This window comes from Hyaena hyaena, unplaced genomic scaffold (assembly GCF_003009895.1).
Source record: "Hyaena hyaena isolate Hyena2069 unplaced genomic scaffold, ASM300989v1 scaffold_1245, whole genome shotgun sequence".
Classification (NCBI taxonomy): domain Eukaryota; kingdom Metazoa; phylum Chordata; class Mammalia; order Carnivora; family Hyaenidae; genus Hyaena; species Hyaena hyaena.
The window spans coordinates 253,706-277,783 of record NW_024081879.1 but is presented as its reverse complement, the minus strand read 5'-3'; positions in this window follow the sequence as shown (position 1 = coordinate 277,783).

Below are 24,078 nucleotides of genomic sequence, written 5' to 3'. Positions count from 1 at the left end.
TTTAGGATTTCATCAACATGGATAATCCCTCATACACAACCACAAAATAAGCATGATTAAAAGTTAACAAGTTTTCCTTGAGGCAAAACGTCTTTTAAAAAGATTAATTACAGTAGCCTGATGACGATAGCCTGTGACCTCTGTCTTCTAGCATAGGGAACAGTCTCTACGAGTATTTCAATCTCATGGCTGACTCACACTGAACAGCTTGAAAATCTTTCACTCATGAGGTGCAGGGTTATAGCTCCTTCAGAGAGGCAAGTCATTTATTTGACACTTCAGGGGTGAATTAGCAATTGAGCTAAGTAGCTTTTTAATTGTGGGCAGAATTTCTTCTTTTAACATTACTCTGATCAACAAAACCACTTGCACACATTCTAGCATCGGCATGCTGACTTTGTTCAGAGGCAGTCCTGGTGCATTAGAGGAGGCAGCTGGGTGGCACAGTAAATGTGTCATTTGCTATTTAACATCTCTGTGACCTGGATTTAAATTCACAGTGGCACAAAATGCAACCTCAGTTCTCTCAGAAGGCTATTAAGTCATTCGCAGTAAGCTTTGTCGAGAATCTAAAACACTAAAGGGTTCTTTGCAGTGCAACACCCACTCTTGTTTGCAAAGATGGCAAAGTAGTTTATTCCTCTTAAAGGGATTGTTTAAAGGGGAAAAAAAAAGATAGGCTTGACTAATCCACTGATATAATACATATTGTTGTTTATATTTTTAAAAAAACTATCTGCTGTGGTTTAGCCAAGATCTCAGGAAGAATATAATTGTCCTGTGGGTGATTTTTAATCAAGCTGCTTTTCAAGAACATAAGTTTTATCTTTTTCTTCTGTAGGGTAAAATCAGAATAAAGTGAAATGCCTTAAAATAGATGTTTCCTTCCTTAAAATTATCATTATCGACATTCTGCTTTATAATATTGTCCATTCTGTTATATCTGAATGGTAGGATGAACTGCAGCTGTGTCTTAATAAATTCAGACTAGAGTAAAACCCTGCTTTTCATTAAATTAATTCTAAAGGTATTTTGTTTAACTACTCCATTTTATTACTCCCTCCATACAGGGAAAATAATGTATTCTTGATTTTTCTTGAGTCAAAAATTTAATGTCTCTTATCTGTATTCTCTGCTCTTCCAACAATCCATTCAAATATGTTCAGTTTACAACAACAATGGATCAATAAGAAAATTAATCAAGCTAACTCACCATCTAACTTTAGCAGCCAAGCCTTCAAGCACAATTTTTCTAGTTCTATGTTCCCCTGTCTGGTCTTTTCCTAGCATACTAGCCTCATTTGAACCTGGCAAGAAACATCATTTACTGAAGACAGAGCTCCTGTTTACTATAGCAGACAAGTTGCTAATTGTTTCTAATGACCTCAAATAAGTTTTGTTATTCATTAAGTATGCCATTCAGAAAGGTGGCAAACGTTTCTTTTTGCCTTACAAGTGTCAACCCAGAACTTCCCAGTGCAAGGACTTTTGCTCATTGATAGAATATACTCACATACTAATATTATCACATACTAGTTCGTGATGAGATAATCCACAACCACGGTCATCACTTGTTCACTATCTACTATGTGCACTTAATGTACCGACCTGGTCACTTTCAAACTTTTATATACAAGATAATCACTTGAGGATCTTTTTTTTTAATGTTTATTTATTTTGAGAGAGAAAGAGAAAGAGAGCACATGCACACATTCATTTTATTTCATTAATGTTTATTTAGTTTAAGAGAGAGAGCGCATGTGCACATGAGTGGAGGAGGGGCAGAGAGGAAAGAGAATCCCAAGTAGGCTTTACACTGCTAGCACAGAGCCCCATGTGGGGCTCAATCTCACAAATCAGGAGATCATGACCTGAGCCCAAATCAAGAATCAGATGCCTACCCTACTGAGCCACACAGGCACCTGACTTGAGGGCCTTAAAAAAATTATATAGATTTCTGTACTACACATAATTTAATTGAATCAAAATATCTAAAACAATGATTTCCAAAAACATATAATGTGAAATACACAGGGAATTTAAATATTCTGAAAGTCACATTAAGAAAGTAAAAAGATTTTTAAAAAAATTAAAAAATAAGGGGGGTGGGCACCTGGGTAGCTCAGTCGGTTAAGCACCTGACTTCGCTCAGGTCATGATCTCACGGTTCGTGGGTTCGAGCTTATGCATAACTACTTGATAGATTTTGAAAAGTGAGGATTTGAAATTAGCAATGGAGAATCTACTGTTATGGTGAAATTGAATAAGAGGTAAATAACAGAATGCATAGAAGCAAAGCAGAAGAGGAACACATATTGACATACAACTATTGTTAGGGGGGAAAGAAAAGTAACTAGAGGGACGCCTGGGTGGCTCAGTCAGTTGAGCATCCGACTTCAGCTCAGGTCATGATCTCATGGTTTGTGGGCTTGAGCCCCGCGTCGGGCTCTGTGCTGACAGCTAGCTCAGAGTCTGGAGCCTGCTTCGGATTCTGTGTCTCCCTCTCTCCCTGACCCTCCCCTGCTCATGCTGTCTCTGTCTCTCTCTCTCAAAAATAAATAAAACATTAAAAATTTTTTAAAAAGAAAGTAAAAAGAAACAAATGAAATTTTAAAAAAATATTTAGGCCAATATCTTTAATGGACTAGTATCATTGCCACATACAGTCAGTATTTAAATGTTACTAATGAGAAATTTTACATATTTTGTACTAAGTCTTTGAAATCTTGGTGTGTACTTCACAACTATGGAATGTTAGCAATAAGACTAAACATGTGCCAAATGCACAGTGGACTCATGTGGTTAGTAGGTACCGTGTTTCACAGCACAGCACTAAAGAGTGGATCTCTGGAATCTACATTTTAAGTAAGTATCAAAATTATTTCTAAAGCAGATAGTCATTGACTAATCTCTGGGGAAATTGCTAAGTATTTTAGAGAGGAGAAAGGTGTGAAGAAATAGGTCTTCCTCCTAAGCAGCTCAGTGTCCAGTGGAGTCGTATGTAGGCAGACACATGCATAAATAAGTACAACACAAGTTGAAAATGATAAATGCAATGGGATTCACAAAAACGTGTTTTGGGATTCTATGGGAGATAGGTTAGCCATGGGAATTTAAAAAATGCTTAATGGAAGAGATAAGCATGTAATTTGGATATGGTGAAGACACTGGGATTGGTAGATGTGGACTGAGTTTTCTAAAATCATGCAGCTAACTGGTAGTAAAATTGAGTCTACCCCAGTACTTCTGAAGCCTCATGCCCCCCAGCCACCCTTCTATACAACCAATGATAATCAGATTCCATGACAGGAAATAGGCTTCTATTACATTTTACTCCTTTGCTATGCCTACATACTTCATTGCCAAACACTAATATGTTTTAATTTTCAGGAAGGTTTCAAAATAATATATTATCATTAACTTTCACAGTGTAATTATTGGTACTTGTCACTATTTCTGAGCATAGAGGGTTTCTTCCAAGTTTCTCTTTTCTAACACACCCATCACATGCATCCTCTAAATGCTTCCAAATTATTCTTAAATTTTAAGACATCAGAAATGTTTAACTCTCAAGCTCATTCCTATTTATTTGGCAAAAGAAATTATAATATTATCATTCTAATATTATAATTCAGAATTAAAGAAATTTCCACTTTGTGGACCTGGAAAAATATGTAAGTACTATCTTTCTATACATTAAGTAAAAAACTGAAGAAACTTTATAATAATCTAAAGATGATAGATCACATAAAATTTACTAGGGCTCAAAATGATTTAAGGGACACTACTTAAAAACTATATTATCTTATTTAATTAATAGTTAAATTGAAGAGCTCTTTCAACAATAACTTGAATCAGCTCAGCTTTTTATTATTAAATTTAAGCTCAAATTCCCAATTAAAAGCTGTTCATGAAGTGAAAATATGATTAACTATAAATACTAAGGCAGCATAATTTAAATTCTTAATTTAGTTAGTTCATGACGTATAGCAAAATGAAGCATTTCAAGTAATTATTTATAATATTACTTGGAGATAATTATGAGCCAACTAAGAGATAATGTGGTCAAATTAAATTTAAATGAATATCCTAAACTTATAATCCTTTTATTCAATGAGTCATTAGAACACAGAATTTCTGTGTAAATACGAACCATTGGCTCATTATGTTGGATCCTGCTCTTTGATACTATGTTTAAATGTACAAAAAAGAGTCCATGTTTTAACAAGCCGTCTCTCTCTCTCTTCTCTCATTTCTCATCTCTCTCTCTGAGTCTCAGTCTCTCAATGTCTCAGTGTCTCTTTTTGGCTGCTGAAAGACGGGGCAGGACAACTAGATTCAAAACTCTAAAAATACAAGATAATGGTTTTCTGTTTTAAACCGTTATAATGTACGTATTTCAAAGCAAATTTGTGTTTAGTATATCTTACAGGTTTTTAATGTCTTCAACTTACATGGGTTTTTAATGTCTTCAACTTACATGGGCCAATAACTCAACCAAGTATCCTTTAAATTAAAATATATAATTGCTTCCTACAACAGAAGGAAAGATGCATACGACCCTGTGTTGGTTTCTGTTTTTGCTTTGACCTGAGAGTGGTACATTCTCTCTATTGTATGGGAGACAGAGTTGGAAAATGGTGAGGAGAAAAGATTAGGAAAAACTGGAAATTATCCAGTTCTCTTAATAATGAGATTTGAAGTGGTGTGATTTACAAGAATATAAGAAATACCAATATTTTCAGGTAACTGTAATATCAATTCATGAAAAGTCCAATATTTTGTTGGTTTGTCTTAAAAATAATATAGATTTCCCTTGCGGTTTAACAGATGAGTTCCCCCCTTGAAAGTTAATTTGGTCAAGGTTATCATGTTACATAAAAGTAAAGCAAATAATGATATTTATGTCTAGATTCAGCCTTATCACAGTGTTTACAACTGGAAAAACTACACTTAACATGTGGTATCTTTCAAGATCATTTCAATTAGATTTCTCAATATATTATTCATACTGCCTTTGAAATTTTGAAGATCTTTAGTAGAGGATGGTTAACTTCCTTAAAGGAAGGTAACAAGTTATTTCAGTGAATCATATGAAATTGCTGGTACACAACTACCAACCTACAAAAACGACAATTTTATATGGTTCAGGCTAATAGTTTTCTGTATGGAAAGGCACAGTTCATTTGTTGAGTACAGTTCACAGTTCACGCTGGAGTAATAAGGCTATCCATCTTTCTTCACTATCAGTCTTCCTCACAGATGACAGCATTATCTAATAATCATAGGGCCAAAATATTTTGAAGAAAGCACATGTAGAGAAAAAAAATAAGTCAAAGGTTTATTTCAACATGGGTATCTTTTGCTTAGAATGTAAAGGATGTCAACACATTCCTCCTAATGGTTAGAAAGATGCTTGTTTTTGTTAATTCAACTTCTCCCACCAAAGTTTCATAATTAGTTAAAATTATTGATGTTGTTCATTTACTCATATCCACATTGCAGTGAAGATGTTTCAGGATTAGATTGTGGAAGTGTTCTTTAGTCAATGATGATGAAATTATATAAAACATCAAAGGACAGTCTATAGCAGAGTTGTAATAGTGAATACAGGTTTCTACATTTTGTTTTTCCTAATACCAAATAAAGATTAAGTACTCCAAAGTATAGCTGATACGTTCAATATATGTGTGATCCATAAAAACTATATCCCAAGAGACCGGATTATACCCAAAAAAGGATAAGTAAAGATTAACTATATTATTTATCTAATAATTTATCACCATATAATATTGAAGTATAAGCTAAAAAAATTAGGTCAAGATGATTGTTTTATATGTTATTTGGGAATGAGATGACATATCCTTACGTATTTCTATTATCTATCCTCTCTTTCCTGTGCAATGATAGCTGAAGAGAATATGATACATTTTCCTTCATAGTCTCTTACGGGTTATTATTTATTCATTTTTAATATTCCTTTCATGATCTAGAATATCATCCTGTAAGTCATGCTTTTCCAGCAAGTCATTGTGGAACAGATACAAAGATAATATGCTTTTGGATCTAAAATATGGTTTCTATTCATTGAAAATTAGATTAAGCTAAAGTGACCTTGGATAATATAGGATGTTTTCTATCTAAAATAGATTATGCCAAAGAATAGGGATATTTATATATTCATCTAGGGATTATTTAATATTTTCCAAATATTAGTATATAAGATATAATTTTAGAAAGAATAATTTCCCCCTATTTGATCTCTCTCACCACAGATTATAGGGATGTAAGACATATATTTTCTTCTTTCATTGTGAAGCTGTGATGAAATCTAAATACATCAACTACAGTTGTATGTTTTAATTCTGCTTGGGAATAATCAACCAACACTCTGGGGGTCTTCTTTTGACCTACTTATATTAAGATAAGATGTCAGACTAAGGAAGAACATTCTATTTTTGCTTTTTTAGAAAATGCAAAGATTTTGCCAACTTGTAGGTGACATTATTCTATTTACTGAGACAAATTTGATGTTATAATCCAATTGCTAGAATTTTTAGGTGCTAAACTATTGATTAAAGAAGGATGAATATACTGTTTAATCACTCTGAGTAATTCTGCCAAATACCATCTTTCTCACCCAACACTGATTTTTTAAAAATGTTTATTTAATTTTGAAAGGGAGAGAGAGAGAGAGAGAGAGGGCAGAGAGAGTGAGACACAGCAGGCTCCAGGTTCTGAGCTAGCTGTCAGCACAGAGCCCGACAGGATGTGGGGCTCAAACCCAGTAACTGTGAGATCATGACCTGAGACAAAGTAGGACTCTAAACTGACTGAGCCACCCAGGCACCCCTCCCCCAAAACTAGTTTTAAATCATACTCATACACATATATCCTACCCACTAAGTTTCAACTTTTCACATCAGTATACTTGATACATTTTATTAAGGTAAAGAAGGATAATAGTAGCTAAGTGGAATGAGGCTTTTATTCATTATTTCATACAGTGAATACTTCCACATCTACAGTATACAACATGAAATAGAACAGGACTAAATTATTTTTCTTTCATGGAATTTTACAATCTACTAGAAAGACCAAGCAAAGCAATATATAATATTCCAGGAAGTGCTAAAAGCTGTTGAGAAAATCAGGGTGACTAATGGGGAGGGGACTGTGCTGTATTTTTAGATAGGGTGAACAGGAAAGTCCTCTAGTGAGCAAACGCCTGGAACAAAGGGCTAGAGTAGCCGGAGCAGAGCGCTCTCAAGGGATGAGGTCAAGCAAGAAGGAGGGGTGGGCTCATGCAACATCTAGTAGACCAGGGCATATTTCAATTTAATTCAAAGTAAAATGAAAAATAATCAGCATTAGAATTCATGTTTTTTCCTGATGACACATTTAATCATGAGGTTGTCTCTGTAAGGAATACCTAGTCATCTACAAGTTTTCCTTCTTATCTGCCGCTGACACAGGAATGTGTCCTACGAGGCCTTTGGTATACCTGTCCCACCAGTAAGATTCTGAAATAGTCTTCTACAGAGAAATCAAAGGTCTTGGAGTCTACTTGACTTCTCCATATTTCTGTAACACTGTCATATACCAGCACCCCATAAGACCCATTCCAACACATTTCTTTCCAAGCCTCTTGGAATCATTCTCTCTATGCCCCCCCGGTCTCTGGGATGCAGAAGGCAAAGAGAGAAATTCTTTATACTTCAGCCATTAGACTGAAAGGTGCTAGCCTCCATATTCATGCTAAATCAGTTTCCCTGGGGTAGGCAAATTCCACTTACATCCATAATATCCCATAGCCAATTGATCTAATTCCACCTCTTATACTGACCCTGTCCTACTCCTTGAAGATGACTGCCTCATTTCCAACTCTCACTTGCTCCTTAATATTTGAAACTGCTTAGAATCGACCCCAAGTTGCTCCACATGAATTTCATGTTTTTCTTATTATCTGTTTTGGGGCTCTTGCTTCATCTCTTACTGTTTCTTATTTTCTCTACATTCTGGGTATTCAGAATAGATGGCTGCATGCAAAAATATATGGTTTAACTGTCCAGACAGCTAAACAAATTCCCCATGGTCAAGCTGTTATTTGCTATTGGCCAACTCACTAAATCATAAGTGCTTTAATGAAAATGGGGATATCTTCTGGTGTCACAATAACATGGATTAATGGAGGGAAGTATCTGAAGTAAAAATATCAGTGGTAATATAAAATTTCACCTCTATAATTTTTAGCTTTTTTTAAAAATTTATTTCAGAGAGAGAGAGAGACAACGTGAGCAGGGGAGGGTCAGAGAGAGAGAGGGAGACACAAAATCTGAAGCAGGCTCCGGGCTCTGAGCTAGCTGCCAGCATAGAGCCAGACACGGGGACCGAAACCATGAAGGGTGATATCATGAGGTGAGCTGAAGTCAGATGCTTAACCGACGGAGCCACCCAAGTGCCCCTAAAATCCACCTCTAAAAATGTTCTGTTGAATTCATCTTAGTATAATTATTAGATGAAATGTAGAATATGATAGCAATATTTAAAACAAAACTCTGAATATATTCTCATTCAAGTGCTAGATTCTCTTTCATTTTGATCTATTTAATTTTAATTTTTTTTAATGTTTAGTTTTGAGAGAGAGAGGGAGAGAGGGAAAAAATGTGCAAATGGGGGAGGGGCAGAGAGAGAGGGAGACACAGAATCCAAAGCAGACTCCAAGTTCTGAGCTGTAAGCACAGAGCCTGACACGGGGCTCGGACCCACGAGCCGTGAGATCATGACTTGAGTTGAAGTCAGATACTAAACTGACGGAGCCACCCAGGTACCCCTTTATTTATTTAAATATAAAGAAACAGATATTGCCATATTTATCTTTTGAGAAATATAATTTAGATGATTACAAATAAGAACTGCTAAAATAATACATGTTGAATGGGGGTTGTATTTAAACCTATGATAGGAGGTTAAATAACCCTTATAAAGTAATGCAAGTAATAAGTCTGAGCGCATTTGAAAATGAAGTATCCTCTGGGATTTTATAGTGATTATAAGACTTGATAAAACAGAAGTGTATGTATTATTTATTTAATATAAACTGATTCACTACAATTAGTAATAATATTTATTATAAGCTTTGTTAACTTACATAGGTGAGTATACATCCTTTTAATTATGGTTGTTTGTCAAAAAGACTTAAAAAATAAATTATACTAAGTACTATATCCGAAATTTTAAGTTGCTATGAATTTTTTAATGTGGTGGGTTTGTATCACAGTGCGTGTTTTGTTTTACTTTAGCCTTAAAACTTAAAAGTACTAAAACAGAACAAAAATGTATTTTATTCTCTAATTAACAAATCTAGTTGCTTACCCTGTCAGTGAGTTATAATGTATCAGACAGAAATCAATGGGGAACTACTTAAACTTGCACCTTGTAATCAGAGCTACAAATTTTGGCAGCAGGCCACATAATCCAGTGCTAAATGTGAGGTGTTATTTTATTCCAGTAACATATTAACAAAATGTACAACTGTTTTGACTTGGAAGATGATCTAACAACATCCCGACAAAAAGCATTTGTCCATTTTTTACACAAATCTTTTCCTTGATGATAAATGTATTTTGTAATTTTCATGATGAATCACTGGGAGAAATTAACTGTGCCCTTTTAGTGCTTTATAATTTTAATCTCACTGCTTTGGAAATGCAGCTTCAAATTCAACATAAAGTGAGATCTTTTGTACATGTTGTCCCAGACTTTCCATATTCTTTTTACTCATAATCCCCAATCCTGACTTATTTGCCCTTCTAGAGCCTATAGGCTGTAGGCCACATGAAAAAAAAAATGTGAAATAAGGTATTTTCCTCTGACACGATTTTATGACTGCTTTAGATGACCCATTTATCTTGACTTGTATTTCTATTCTAGGTGCAAAGTACACATGAATAAAAAGTGAGTTCCCAAAATACAGAAACATTCTAAGTGAAAATAAATGGCACAGTCACATAGAAAGGAGATTACATAACAGAAGACTGTATTTTGATGTAAATGCCTTAACTTTTCTGTTTTCTGTGCATGTTCCACATCAGTCACTATAAATGTGCTGTCTTACTCCGATTTGGTGTTATGCTGTACAAATTCACCTTTAGTGTTCACTACATTATTTTTAACCCCACAACTTTAACAACTTCCAGAGTTGCTTAATCTCTCCTGAATTATTAATAGGGTCTCAAAAATGGGACCTCAATGTTTCAATCAATCACGATTACCCTCTCTTCCAGAATTATCACTGTCAGTTTTCTTTTTCAATTCTTTTCTCTGTGTCACAGGTATGCAGGGTACATACCTTCATTCCATACCTTCTAAAATTTGTCTAAATTATGGTCTACAGTCCCTATCTCTATTTGGCTACCTATTCTAGTTTGTTTTATGTCTCACCACTCCACTAATTCTGTGTTCGTTCACAGCCCAAGTGGCCTTGAGGTATTTAGAAAAAATAATGAGAATGAGGGATTTTTTTTACTTTAAGCAGGTTTTATTAAAATACATTTTTTTTTAATTTCATGACAACTTGACGACTGACCAAAATTAAGTTTATTAGCTTTTCACTAAATCTGTTTCTTATTTACTTCTTCAACTTCAACATAATTTTAAAACTGATTCAAATGAACTCCTATAGCTTTAGGATAATATTCAGTTCCTGCTTATCTTCTACTGCTCATGAAGAGTCACCCAGTTTGCAGTGGGTTTGGAACTTCTGTCATTTTATCTATGATAATGGCCAATACCCAGTTCACACCCAGACAACTACACAAGGCATCTAAGGAGTCTACAAGCTTTCTCCGTCTTCTCTACTCCAGTGTAGAATTCTGTCTCCCACCATAGACTCTCATGAATTTTAAATCCCAACCATGCTGGGCAGTTATTTCCTGAGCTCATTCATCACCATAACCCTTTTGATACATTTTTGTGCCCCTTCTTTCACTGCAGTCCCTTCTGCCTAGGATAATTCTCCCTATTCTTACCTTTTGAGTTCTTACTCATTCAAGTCACTGCATCCTTGCAGTTTTCCCAGTTCAAAAAAATTTAGTCATTATTTTTATATTACTTTTTATCCCTTAGCACATTAAGATAATGTGTTTTTGACACCCTTATCATAGTTACCCCACTCTTTAATTTGGTATGTCTGTTCCCATCATGAGGTTGTAAACCCACTAAAGGTAAGAAGAAACTTGTTCATGTTTTTAGCCTTCACAGATCTGGAAGAATATATACTCAACAAAGGTTGGTTCAGCTCAACCACAGACATTTTTCATGAATGTTTCCTTTTTCAACCCATACCTCGCTTTTCCTGTATCTATTCAAATATTAACTATGTCAGTAGCAAATCGGAGCCCCACTCCATCCTTTTGTGGCCCTACCAGCAATCCCTGATCTCCTTTCAACTTCACTTATTTTGGGGTGCATCCTATGTATATCATTCTTAGTGCTATTGTATACTGTGTTGTGTGATCCTCCACTTCATGGGTTTTAATTTCATCAGCCAAGATATTAAACAAGTTTCTTTTTTATGTTTATTCATTTTAGAGAGTGAGACAGAGTAAGCAAGGGAGGAACAATGAGAGAGGAAAACACACGATCTGAAGCAGGCTCTGTACCGACAGAGAGAACCCAATGCAGGGCTTGAACTCACAAACCATGAGGCCATGCCCTGAGCTGAAATCAGATGCTTAACCTATTGAACCACACAGGTGCCCCTCATCACCCAAGATTATTAAACGTTTAAGGACCAAACACATTTACATCCCTATCCTTCAAAATTGAAGAGTAAACCTTTTTTTTTTTTTTCTAACATTGGTTCTTAAGGGAATATTTTGCATAGCAATATACAAGTAATTTATAAAATTAAAAATGCATTTTTGTCCTAACATATCCATTATTTTATTAGCAACAATGTATTGAATAATCTAGAGAGATTAACATGTACATCTGGAGAAGCAGAAACCCAGTGACATGATAGTTGAGGATGTGGGACATCCACACATTTATATCTGGTAGACACTGTCTTTGCCTGTTATGCCAGAGGCCTACACCAATCACTCTGTTCTGCACAGACTTTATGTCTAGTTATGAAAACAATATATTTGAGTGAAAACTAAGTGATACAGACTTTGGGATCTGTTTAGGGTTTTTTGTAACGAAATGTCACTGGTAAATGTATTTATAGTTATAAGTACAGTATATATTTCTAGCTCAAAGCAATAAATAGACTGATCAAATTTGGGAAAACATTACAAATATGATTCCTTCATTCTACATTTACAAGGTCCTCTCCTTCTACTTTATCACCTTTAGCCTTTTCCTTAGAATCTTGTATACAGCACAGTTCATATCTCCAAAGGGTAAAGAAAGAAGAAAAAGTGCAACTAAATCAAAGAGCTCTCAGCCAACAGAGCAGTAAGTCCCTTACAGCAAGTGAAAATTACCATGTTTACCTGGTGACCACAGTCTCCCTCTGCTCTTGAAGATCTAGCTCCAGATTTGAATGATTTTAAAAACTAATAAAGAATAAGGAAAATCACATTATATTTACTTCAGTTTATGAAAACTCATGCTAGGCAAAAATGTCTATATCAATATTTGTGCTAGAATCATAGAGTCTCATAGAAAAGCCAAAGTTTCTGAGAATCTGACCTAAAACTCAAAAACCACAAATTATTAAAAGATAAAGCAAACCAAAAAAAAAAAAAAAAAAAGAAACCTCTGTGATTTAGTTATCTGAAAGACTGAATCCAGTGTCTGGCTAGGCAATGCATTGTAAATATCAGGGGATAATGGCATTAGATTGCTGTAGGCAATTTAGAAACTTTATAGTGCCAAGATCCTTTTGAGCATGGACCAACCAGTTTAAAGGAAAGTTCTAGAAAATGAACAGCTACACAATAAACTGTCACATGCTACAACACCCCAAATAGTTTTGTTGTTCTTACTGATATTCTTTCACACATGAATTTTGGGATGAATCTTGGGGATATGCTCACTGGTAAATTTAAAATGAATAAAATCTCTTTGAAAATAGCATTTCCCTTAAGGTTACCAAGAAGAAAATTTTCTTATATTATGAAAGCTCCCTCTCTCCTCAATAAAAGACACTTTGTCCTGAGGACATCCTTGTCTTCATACACCCTTTGTTTTAGGCCATCTGTTCCCAGTTTCATAATGGCTTAGCTTGTTCAATATCAGGGCATTTCCAAATGTGTAGGTGACCTGTTTTTATTTAATTTTGAATTTAGCTTCTATTCATTTTATGATCATACTCTACTTTGGTAATTACGTACAGGCACCCAGAGGGATTTTGTCAACGGTAACATTAAAAATTAATAAGTGAATGAATTGGTATGATGATTTATATTATAAAGAGAGCCCATAGGCATTAGTAAAAGATGTCGTTCAAACCTAGCAATAGGTTACCAGTAAAAACGGTGTAACGCACAGCCATAGTTATTATCTTCAATAAAATTTTTCACTTTTTTCCTGTTCTTCCTCTAGCCTCTACTTCCTCCTTCCCTCACAAAATTCTTTCTTATATTTGTTGAACCTCATGAAGTTCTTTATTTGGGCGAGGGGGAGGGGGAGAACTGACAATCTGTCAATGCTATTCATTTTCTCAGCTAGAAGTCAATCACTTCATCCCTTTATGCAGCTTCGTTCTTCAATGCTGTTCTTTCTTTAAAACTTCACTCCTCTCTTTTCTTCTTCATTCATGCCATCATCATAATTGAGACATATTTATTAAAATTTAAAATTAAGCCTGTGGAAATATGTATATCATATTTTAATACCTAAACTTAAATATGTAAACAAACAAAAACAAATGTGAATTATTCTCCAAATAAAAACCATTCTTTTTCTTTAATGTTTCAAGTTTTGATTTAAAATCTAGTTAACAAACGGTATTGTATTAGTTTCAGTTGTAGAATTTAGTGATTCATCACATACAACACCCCACTTCTTATCACAAGTGTTCTCTTAATCCCTATTTAACCCATCCCCCCACCCAGCTCTTCTCCAGCAACCTTCGGTTTGTTCTGCATAGTTAAGAGTCTATTTTGTGAAGTGTCCCCCTCTCTCTCTCTCTTTGCCCATCTTCATCTGCTTTCTTTCTTAAATTCCACATATGAGCAATATCATATGGTATTTACCTTAGCACAAACATTTTCAAAACTGCCTCTTTACACTGATAACCTCCCCCTTTCCTTTAGGAAAATAACATCTATTACTGAAGTTTCTAAGTATGTTACTAAGGACACATTCTTCTAATTCTATGTCAAATGAAGTGGAAATTTCCAGGTGTTATTTTCAAGTTCTGTATTCTCAAAGTTAGGCACCCATGACTAATGAAATCCAACAGCAGGTGAGTGCAAGGGCAGAAAATTATGTCTGAAATTAATCACACCTGTAAAATATTTAGCCACTGAGAAAAATGGATTAAAAAATGTTTTTTCTAAGTTTTCTATCTTGAAACAAAATGTTTCTAAATCTATCTTTTAAAAAATTCACATTTCAACATTTCAATGGGAAATTGTATCTTGTTTGTTTCTACTTTAAAATTATAGTTTATAAGAAATTTAGTTCTTGAATTTAACTTGAATTCATTGGAGTATCAACACTGAAATCTGATAAAAAATTATGCCTTTTCTAATTTTAATAAGCTCTATTTTTCTACTTCCAGGTAGATGAATCCTCATAAACTAATAATTTAATTGATTTTTTAATCAAAGCAATATTTAAATGATTACTTCTGTAATTGACAAACTTAAGATGTATAATTATGCTAAAGATATTTCTCATCTCAAATTATTTATACTACTTTAAACTTCATATTGTATCTACTATGTAGTGCTCTGTCAATATATTTCATTGACTCACAAATCATGGAAGTAAACCACAAATTCATTTCTAACTATAGTGGGAATTTACATGTGAAAAGAGCAAGAATTAATAGACTCTAGTATAGTGCTTATTTAATATCGTTTTCATTTTAAATCCTACTAGCAAGTCTAATAAAATGTATTTTAATAACTTTCTATTGATTAAAAACAACATCATTGCCAAGTGAAAAATAAGGAAATTTTAACCTTGAGAAACTGTGTTTTGGGCTACTTTGATTTACAATTCAGAATGATAGGAATTTAGTAAGAGTGCCTTTGAGAACAAGTAGGACTTGATACTGTGTTTGTGTGTGTGTGTGTAAAACAAGTAAGAATAAAACATTCCAACAAACCTTATTAGAAGAAAAGCAAAACATGTTTTATATTTATTTATTTTGCATTTATTTACACTTAACCTGTAGATAATACCCCAAGTCATTGCAGGCACAGTGACAGGCACTGGTGGTACAAAGGTGATCAGGGCATTGATGACCCCTTCAAGGAAGGCATATTATACCTCAACTCCTGGCATCAGAAAATCACTAGATAGTTAAATATATATTATATAAATGTTTGAGCAAAGTAGTTAATCTCTTCCAGATTAGGCAGAAAATGAGTTTTATAAAGTTTTTGATAAATACTGTTGTAGATATTTTAATTATTGAAAATTACAAATTATAGATGAATACTTTGATAATTATTCAATGATACATTTATTCTAAGCATTTACCTAACTTCTACTAATTTTAAGATTATCAAATTGTCCTTCATAAAACTCTATTTACATGTCAGTCTTTTTCACAGAAGCCTCGAATTACTTTGAAAAACAAATGGATGAAACTGAAACTTCTTACCTTGTCATTTTTTGTCTCTCAAAAATGTAATCAAATTGGGCTTTCCACTCCTACTCTAAAAGGTACCAAATATGCCTTGATAGATAAACTCTCATTGAGAGACATCAATTGATTATGCCACACTTATTGCTTATAAGAAGTTACTCAACAAAAGACACTCAACAAATATGGTTAAACAAAATCTCTGGAACAAGCTACTCTACCCTATATATTCAGGAACTCATTTTGGAAATAAAAAAGACCTAGTTGAGGAACTATATATCCAGAAGAGATAAGTGCTATGCTATTTTTTTCTTTTTACTGTGATTACAAGACCATTTATTATGTTGTAGATTTGAGACCTTCCAATAGAAAGATACCAGAATTCTATGACAGAAAGATAGGGAATACCAACTGTTACTTCCTCTCTCTACCCCATATTGCTTTCAGCTAGAGATCAGTCAATGATTAAGGAACAGTCTAAGAATTTGATTTATGAGGATTTAGTGTTTCTAATGACTGGTTTCAAATACAGTATCCAAAACAGGCCTCTAATATTTCAAACTTTCAGAGAGCCCAAGATAAGTTAAACACTATAGCTTCTGATTGCTAAAATGATAATAAACATTGTAGTAAGAGGGAGCTGCTAGGCTGGGATCTGAGGATGAATATTAATGTATTATTAAGACAAAATATTTAAACGTAAGCATATGTTATATGGGAAAATACAGAAATAATATAATTTAAAATGTTTTACTTGAAAAACTAGCATCCTGATTCTGTGAATAAATAAACCTGAAAAAATATCAATAATTTTCAAAGGAAAAATAGTTACATCTAGGCCTGGCACTAATGTCCCAATTCTCCAACCGATGTAATTTGAAACGGCAGCAATATTAAGCCTTGACTATTGATGATGGCACCTATGCTGAGTGTTAAAAGAGTGAAAAATTGATCTGTAAATAAATTGAAATGATTTGTTTTCAGTTTTCCCAGACTTCAATAATTTATTTCCCCCTTTTATGCATACTTAGCATCAAAAGCTATGCTATATATCCATTTCTTCATTCTATTTTAATGTGGCATATTATATTTCCTCACATCTTATTATAATGTGTCCAAGCTAATCTATTGTGACATTGCATCATGTGCATCACATCTGCACAGGTGCTACACTTGTCCACCTATGGAATTAAATTAGAGAAGTTTGGCATATATCTAGTCATGTTTTACATCACTGATTGGATGTGACCACTACACAGACTGCTGTGTATGATACTGGACACTTGTGAAATTTTTGACTAAAATGAAATTCTTTTCTGATATTAACATCTAGTAAAAAATTAATGTGCATTTTAAAGGAAATAATTTTGAGTGTATGCCCCATTTATTTGCTTGTTTGTTTAAATTGATTTATTTAAGAGTTCTCGAATTTCCATTGTTTGTTTGTTGGTATAATAACACTAGCCTTTTCCTGCATGGAAAGATGAAGATAGCCATCACCTTTAAAAACTCTGCAGCTGGTTTCAATTTTCAGCAAGTCCCAGCCCAAACAAAGCAACAGAACAGACCATATAAATGTATGAAGGAAGAGAGACCATAGGATAGCATGCTCTAATTCTTTTTATTCCTTTCTCTCCTTTTAGTATCTTAGGGACACTGCAGCTCTAATGCATTAACACAGTTCGTTGACCCACTTTCAAAGCTGTGGAGTAGGTGGCTATTTTGTCTTTTTCTCTTCATCTATATCACTTGTGTTTGATGCTTGAGAGTGACCAGGCATTAAGCTGTGGTGAGTCGGGATTATCCTAAGCGTATTTAGCAATGAAAGAAATGAAGCCATATCTATTAGGACTCTTGAAGGCATTAGATAATCTCTGAAGCATTCAACTGTTAAGACCTTAGTCCAGGGAAACGGTAGTTTCTGTAGGTCAATGTTTTTGAAAGATTTTTATTCTCTTTTCATTGAGTCAGATATAATGCAATAACTATTCCATATAAAATCCACTCATTGTTCTTTGTTATGTGTGGTGCTTTTTTAAATGTTAAAATACTTGATATATTATTTTTTGAGGAATGCTAAAGTGCAACACTGAATCCTAAAAAAAGTATAATTTTAATGCATCCCTATTATTTTTAGGATCTAGAATGTCTCATTTATTAAATTAGAAAAAAAATATGACTTATTATTTTTCCCACTAATTCTTATTTTTCCTGCATCTGCTTCGAGTCAGATGATTGAAAAAGATTGCTATACATAGAGACAGGTTTTAGATTGTCAACTTTATCACCTAAGACAACCTTTACAAAACTTTGTAAACATTTTTGTACAAAATGCAAAATATGCACTAAATTTTTGCAAAAGGTTAATAGGTTTCAGAAAAAAAAGTAAATATGTGGTTAAAGAAGGCTGGAAAGTGCTAAATAAAACACATTTCTATATTGTAGAGTTTTTCATTTCCTGTTTCAAAAGAGCATGTATTAATTTTATCAATAGACATTCATTCATATACTCAATCTTCATATCTCACATTTCTGCAAACTTAAGAACTCATCTGGAATAAAAGACAAATAAGTCACCTACAAGGAGCTCTCTTCTCTGGTGGGGTTCATAACCCTCTGAATCTGGTCTGGACAATGAAAATAGCCTTAGCAGAACCAACCACTCCCCTTGAGTCAACAAAGTGTATATATTGGACATATGAACTAATAAGTAACAAATAATGATTTGTTTGTATTCACTGCTATTTTCTGTCTGGACTGAATATAGAGTAAGTATTCTGTGTCTGGAACTTCATTATACAGGTCTAAGAATGCACTGAAAGCCATCTCCATGAGTGGGATTCATGTACAGTGGGAGGAGTATATAGTTAATGCTGAGAAGGAGTATTTTTGAAAGAGCAGGAAGTGAAACTCAAGAACCTGTAGAGACTGCTTTAGTGGAACATTTTTAGGGAGTTCTTAACTTGAGAAGATAAAGATGTTGTGACAATGGTTGAAAATAGAGAATAGGAGCTAAGATTAGGAGAGACAACTTAAACAAGGCAAGTTGCACATTATGACTGAAATCCCCTAAGATAATATTATTTTTCAAAACATTTTTGAATATTGGAATATTTTGACTTAATTATTTTAAAGTTCCATGATGCTGCGATGGGGCCATCAAGTGGGTGGGTGGTAGAAAGCTACACAAAATTTTGAAGAGTTTTATTAGTTCTTTAATATAATTAATTTAATATATTCAGAAACAAATCAACTTTAAGTATTAATTTTTAATCTCTTGGAGAGGAAGTAACTACATTTGAAATTAAAATCACCTTTCTACCATACTAATATTATCCAATAAGCTGCAGTATTCATTTATGTGTATCAAACTCTATAACCCATATTGTTAAACCATTATATTGAAAGTGGCTTCTACCTTCAAAATATTATTTTTAAATTATTGCTACCTCATATATCTTCTGACTGTAAGTCAGCTGCACAAGAAGCAAGGAAGATCAAATATATTATCAAATCATAAAATTTTTATACAGTGAAGGATAGTCTTTTTTTAAACTTAGTGTTATACACACCAGGATGCATTGTTTCTATTCTGTCTGTTATTCATACAGGTCTAATTTAAAGTAATCATTATTCCTATTTTTCTGTAAATCATTCATAAACTACATTTTGTAAGAAGGTTATATTTGCATTATGAATTTTCCATATTTAATATTAGTAGAAATATATATTTTTATACTGAAAATATTATTTAAACAACTCTGTGTACTTTATTATATATATTATACTTTTTTTTTTCTTTTTTCTTTTTTTTTTTTTAAGTAGGCTTCATGCCCAGCATGGAGCCCAATGCAGGGCTTGCATTCATGATCCTGAGATCAAAACCTGAGCTGAGATCAAGAGTAAGACACCCAACTGACTAAGCCATCCAGGTGCTTCTAAAACTAAATAGTATTTTTAAATGAGGGTTTGGTATATAATTATGCTGATATTTTATTTATCCTCATCTCAGTAGATTCTTTTCAATATTAATAAAAGTTTACAATTGTAATACAAGTAGTGCTTAAACTTATCCCCCTATCTCTTCTCTAAAATTACATTTCTGAAAAATACCTTCTATGTTTAATTGGGTCATTGGGGACTGTTGCCAATTACTAAAAAAAACCCAATGTGATTTTGCTCATCAATTTCCAGTAAATTATGTTGGAATGTAAGAGGACAGCCAAGCAATCTATGAATTTTGTTCACATTAAAATAGTATTTGGAGGTAAAATTTTCAATATAATTCCTGGGAAATTTACATTTTTCCTCAAAGTCCCATACCAGGAGTTATGGATCATATGAGTAGCTTGAATAGTTTAACAAGTATCTAAAAATAAACTATTTTTTCTTTAAATAAGAAACAAGTAGAGAGATTAAATGGAGACAAAACACTTTATGGATAATTTAAAAATTGTATTGTCTTCCAATGTGCTTTTAAAATGAAACTAATGCTCAAAGTATCAAAATGAAGGACAGTTTAATCATAGATGGTAGAAGCCTTCAGAGCTTTTGATAAAGGCAATTAATATATATCTTGAAATACCCAATGACATTAACTTCTGTGGAATAAAAAGGGATATAATGGTTGTAAAATGATTTTTTGTTTCATGAAGGATCATTACCATTTTTCATTAATGCTAGCTTTTTTCCAAAATTATACATTGATTAATTTTTTATATATGTATTCTTTTGTGTATATAGTGCAGGAGTGTATGTGAATGCATGTGTACTTATGTAATTTTGTGTCTACCTTTCTTCTTATAGTAGAGAAAATCTAAAGAGCAAAAGAAATTGTTGTTGCTGTTTTCTGGTAAGCCATAAAAGGCCAATTTTCTTAACTAAATGAATATCAAAACAATAGGAAACTCTAGCAAGCAAATGAACTAAACTTTATGATTCCTGAAAATGATGAGATAAGGTCTAAATGAGTCACATAAAGCAGCTAACAATTATTTCTATGAATTAGTTATTCTTTTAAATCTTTTTTTTTTAATTTATTTCTAGGAGAGAGAGAGACAGCGTGAGCAGGGGAGGGTCAGAGAGAGAGGGAGTCACAGACTGAAACAGGCTCCAGGCTCTGAGCTGGCTGTCAGCACAGAGCCCAACGCGGGGCTCGAACCCACGAACTGCGAGATCATGACCTAAGCGAAAGTCGGACGCCCAACCGACCAAGCCACCCAGGCGCCCCTGAAGTAGTTATTCTTGAGACTACTCACTATGAAATATTAAGGATAGATGGTACTTCAATGGATAAAATTACCTATCAGTAATACATTCCACCTAAGTATTTATATTTCTTTAAATCTTGAGGCGCCTGGGTGGTTCAGCAGTTAAACATCCGACTTTGGCTCAGGTAATGGCCTCACAGTTCATGACTTCAAGCCCCGCGTTGGGCTCTGTGCTGAAAGCTTAGAGAGTGGAGCCTGCCTTGGATTCTGTGTCTTCCTCTCTCTGTCCCTTCCCCACTTTTGCTCTGTCTCTGTCTCTCAAAAATAAATAAACATTGAGAAAAAAATTTAAATCTCACCTGAATTTTCCATCAACTCACAATTATCTATTAATCATAGTATCTTGTAATTCAAAGAAAGTGTAGAGATAGACATTTGAAGAGAAAACCACACCCCCAAAAATCAAATACTTTTACATTTCCTAATTCATTGGAACTTAGTATCTGTTTAAACAAAAACAGTTTTAAAAGCAAGTTTTGTAGGAAGATGGCCCTACCAACATCGAACTCTTATATTAATGTAAAATCTACCTCCATGTAATTTCCATCTATTTGTCACAGTTTAGATGTTTGAAATTATAAAGGTTAAGCAGAATCACCTTTTCATGATGGGCTCACAAACATATTAAAAACCTTATTATGCCCCTCCTCAGATTTCCCTTATCTTTGATAAGCACCCTTGTTTCCTTCTACTTGTCCTCATATTCATATTTAATTCCCTTATCAGCTCTGTGTCACTATTTTGGGTATTTGCTCTGTAATTAGTCAATGTTCCACTTTAAATTACATATTGGAAAATATAACACCCATTTTTTTGTGAGTAACAATTATGGAATCTTTGATTTCAGTCATCTTAACATACTTAGGCAAAGTCTAACTATTGGAATAGAAATGCTACAATTCAGAAACTACCTTAGAAATATTTACTAAATTGATTCAGAAAAAAAAATGCATCTGAAGTGCAAGCCACGCAAATCCAGGCTTCAAAAATGACAGTGATCATCATGCCCATTATCAGAAGAATATTGTTTGACATGATTTTCCAGTATTTGTAATTGGTTTTTACTCTGTCATCTGTGCTCCCCCATATGACCTCATTAATCTATTTTGCTCAGCAAGAATAAACAAAACCATTTTATATTTGTGGTCACCTTGCATAACAGAAAACCATAGCCCAAATCACTGAGTACCCTAAATTATTCCTTTCTAGTATGAGTAAAACAAACAAGAGCATCACCGTTTACAGAGCCTAAGAGAAAGACACTGGGATGCTTATTCTTGAGTTACTAGCAAGTGCCCTTGAGAGGTCACGGATGATACTCATCACCTGGGAAATAGGTAATAAATTGGTAATGTGTCCCTGGCACCCAGCAAGTAGAACAAAGGTAAAAGTGAATAGTATAAAAAATCCCTTTCCACCTCACAGTGGGCAACCTTATTAGGCAGTTCCCCAATGTTACAACATAATGCCTTAGAAAGGCTTTGTACAATCATGTGAGTTTAAGTTCTTGCAGTCCTGATTTTTTCTACAACAATGTAAGAAAATAGCCAACTATCATCAAAATAGAAATTAAAATAAATACAAATTATGAGTACCATCTTTCATTGAGATTTACAGTGAAGTGCATTTATGCCAATCTCCATCTCACCGCAACTGCTTTGTTGAAAGTGGGCCTCTGACATTGAGTAGAGAAAATGAAACTTTGGTTCTAAGAAAAAATTATTAAGAAGAAAAGGAAATTATGGAATTCAGAATCAGGAAAAATCAACCAGATAGGAACATAAGATAAACCTATGGATCAGCACTAGCAGATGGAACTTTCTGGATGTTTTGAATGTTCTCTGAAATGTCCAATACAGTGGACATGCCTACATGTGGCTATGGAAAACTGGAATCTGGCAGTGTGACTAAAGAATTGTTAATTTTACTTAATTTTAATTAATTTAAGTTCAAATGGCCTCATACAGCTAGAGACTATTATATTGGAAAGCACGTCTATATTCTATGTCCACTTTTACATTCCACTTCTCTCTCAACCCGGTATTTATTAAAAAGCTATATTCTACCTATTATCTGTTAACAAGTAGCAAGTTTTCTTCTGCTGAAAAAGAATTACCAATCCATTCAAACAAATATAAGGTTATCACATATTACATTCTCCAATTTATTTTATAAAGTAAATGTTGGAAATACCTAATGGCTTCTGGGACTCAACTCTGTCATTAATAGCTATATGACCTTAACAAAGTCAGCAGTAATTTGAGTCTTAGTTTCCTCATCATAAAATGAGAGGTCAGAATAGACCATCTAAGGCCAAAAATAGTTATAAAAATATTCATTATTTTATAGGTATCACAGGATGTATGTATACATGTATAATAGAACTGATAGGTATTAGGAGGAGAATCAAGGAAGGCCATGGTATAAAGTAACTGATCGCAAAGTTATTCCTTTAGTTAGGGTGGTCAGCATGGACCTCTCTGAGGATCCGGCATTGGAGCTGCAACCTGGATGAGAAGTTTACCATGTGGTAACCCAGAGAAAGAGCAGTGTGGTTAAGGCAGAAATCACAGTGAGTACATGATTTCTGAAATGCGCATGAATCAGAAAGAATTGTAGCTAAAATATAGAGAACAAAGGAAATAGGGACAGGATATCCGAGTAGAGAGTTAAATGGACCATTGTTATTATTATTATTTTTAAAATTTTTTTTTTATTTATTTCTAGGAGAGAGAGAGAGAGACAGACACAGTGTAAACAGGGGAGGGTCAGAGAGAGAGGGAGATACAGAATCTGAAACAGGCTCCAGGCTCTGAGCTAGCTGTCAGCACAGAGCCGGACGTGGGACTCGAACCCACGAACCGCGAGATCATGACCTAAGCGAAAGCCGGACGCTTAACCAACTAAGCCACCCAGGCGCCCCAGGACCACTGTTATTATTGATTATCAGATAATCACTCCTGATGACCTTGATTTGAAGTTTGCATCTTATTATATCTCTAAGGAGACCAATGAAAATCAAAAATAGGGATTTAA